At 42.3% G+C, this 2,102-nt stretch overlaps 1 pseudogene; it reads left to right on the top strand.

Annotated features, from left to right (window-relative positions):
- The first annotated feature begins 515 nt into the window (after positions 1-515).
- LOC137097459 (U2 spliceosomal RNA) lies at positions 516-716 on the top strand (annotated as a pseudogene).
- Positions 717-2,102: the final 1,386 nt, after the last annotated feature.

Genomic DNA, 2,102 nt, shown 5'->3' with positions numbered 1-2,102 from the left:
TTTCTGAATCCAGATTGTCTGCTTTGAACTGGATTATATGGCAGCGTAGACTCATACAATCCAGTTCAAAGCAGATAATCTGGGTTCGGATATTGGATTATATGGCAGTGTAGGTCCAGCTAGTATTGCCTCCCAGCCCACAACCAACAAAACCCAACTACAACTTTACCAAAAGTAAAAAAAAAGTAAAGGCATACTCTGATTATGGTGGATCTTTCCTGATCTTGCAAGAGGAATGTCAGAAGATCATTTCTGTTGGGGGAGCTGCAGTTGGATAATATTGGATGTAAATATCTCTATCACAGTTCAGTATATGCTGGACAGTCAATTAAGAAATGTTCAATCTCTTCCACTGTTTGTTCTCCCCATACACAGAATCTCTCACTTCTTGGGATGTTACAGTAACACTTGGTTTGCATCACAATACCGAGTTGTTCAAACCTAGCCCTGGTATATATTCTTCTTAAGGGTAACGGAAGTGGGATAGTCAGATAGTGTTCTAAATGAATATTCCTTTCGCTTCTCAGCCTTTTGGCTAAGATCAAGTGTAGCATCTATGCTGTAGAATTAATAGTCTAATATCATTTTAACTGATATGTCTCAATGCTATGGAATAATGGGTCTTGTAGTTTTAAAACGTCTTTAGACTTGTGTTGTCGAAGGCTTTCATGGCCAGAATTATTGGATTGCTGTGAGTTTTCCAGGCTGTATGTCCATGTTCCAGAAGCATTCTCTCCCGACATTTCACCCACATCTATGGCAGGCAGAGGTTGCTGGCCAACTTCAACATTCACACTTGCCTCCAACAGACAAGAGTTTTTTCTTCCACCCTGGACATTCCAGAGATAAATAAACCCCATTTGAATAGTTTCCAACAGACCTCACAACCTCTGAGGATGGCTGCCATAGATGTAGGCGAGATGTTAGGAGAGAATGCTTTTGGAAAATGGCCATACAGCCTGGAAAACTCACAGCAACACAGTCTTTAGGTTTTATCTGTCAAAAAGTGCTAGGGACTCACCAAATTACAACCCCAAGGATTAGATAGCATGGAGCCATGACAGTTAAAATGTCATTAATTTTGCAGTGAAGATGATTCTAAAGAATAAGGGAGTCCAGTTTTAAAACTCTTAAAAGAGAAATTTCAAACTCTGAATGTAAAGTACTGTATTGACAGTGCATCGGAAGCTTAAAAGAGATGAGGCCAGACTAATTTCCATAGTAAAGGCACTGTTGCTCCAGAGTTGAGCCATGGAGACCCATAGAGCCAGTTGGCTCCCATCAGATACCAGCACGCTGGCTCTATTGGTGAAGGACAGTGGAGCTGGCATGTGCCGCCTCCACAGCAATACGTGAAGCTTCCCGTGTTGCTGTAGACTTTAATGGGGGGAAGCTGTGTGCTCCACACATGTACCACGCTTCCCCCTATGGGATCAGCTGCCGGAGGAGTTGGACAGTGCGGGGCATGTGGCTTCCCCATGCCCCCCAGCAAAGCGGAGCGACATGGGACATCTTCGGAGGCCGTGTGACAAGGTCGCAAATCTCAACAGTGGAACCTCCCCAGTAGTTTTACAATCATTCAAACAACCTGTGAGATGCAAGGTGAGGAAGCCTATCCTAAAATTACCTCCAGCCTTTAGGAGAGCTCTTTCAAAGTTTGGACTAAATGCTGGAGGAAACTAACCACTCCTTTGACATCGGATCCCTGAGAAACAAAAGTCCCAGTCACACTGGAGGTCAGCAGGAACACCACAGGGACTTGAACCCCATCCTGGGAGCCAGGGGTGCCAACCATCAGTCTTTTTTTGCTTATTTTTTGGCAACCTGAGATAAAACATAAAAGCATAATTATACCATTTAAGATATGCAAACACTGAAACAGGATGAAATATAAACAGTATTTTAAATTTTCCAGTTAAAAACCATTAAAACTGTTTAAAAAAAACCCTGCCAGTTAGAATGACAAAATCTGTCCAATTCTGAGCAATTTGCTTCTTGTGACCTGGAAAAGACATAGCAAACTACCTCTCCAAAACATGACACAACAGAGAACTTCCTGCCTAGCCAGTTATTATCATTATTATTATTTCTCAGTATTGAGA

Source organism: Anolis sagrei, chromosome 6 (genome assembly GCF_037176765.1).
Source record: "Anolis sagrei isolate rAnoSag1 chromosome 6, rAnoSag1.mat, whole genome shotgun sequence".
Taxonomy (NCBI): Eukaryota; Metazoa; Chordata; class Lepidosauria; order Squamata; family Dactyloidae; genus Anolis; species Anolis sagrei.
Note: the sequence above shows the minus strand (reverse complement) of the source record. Positions and strands in the feature narration are given on the sequence as shown.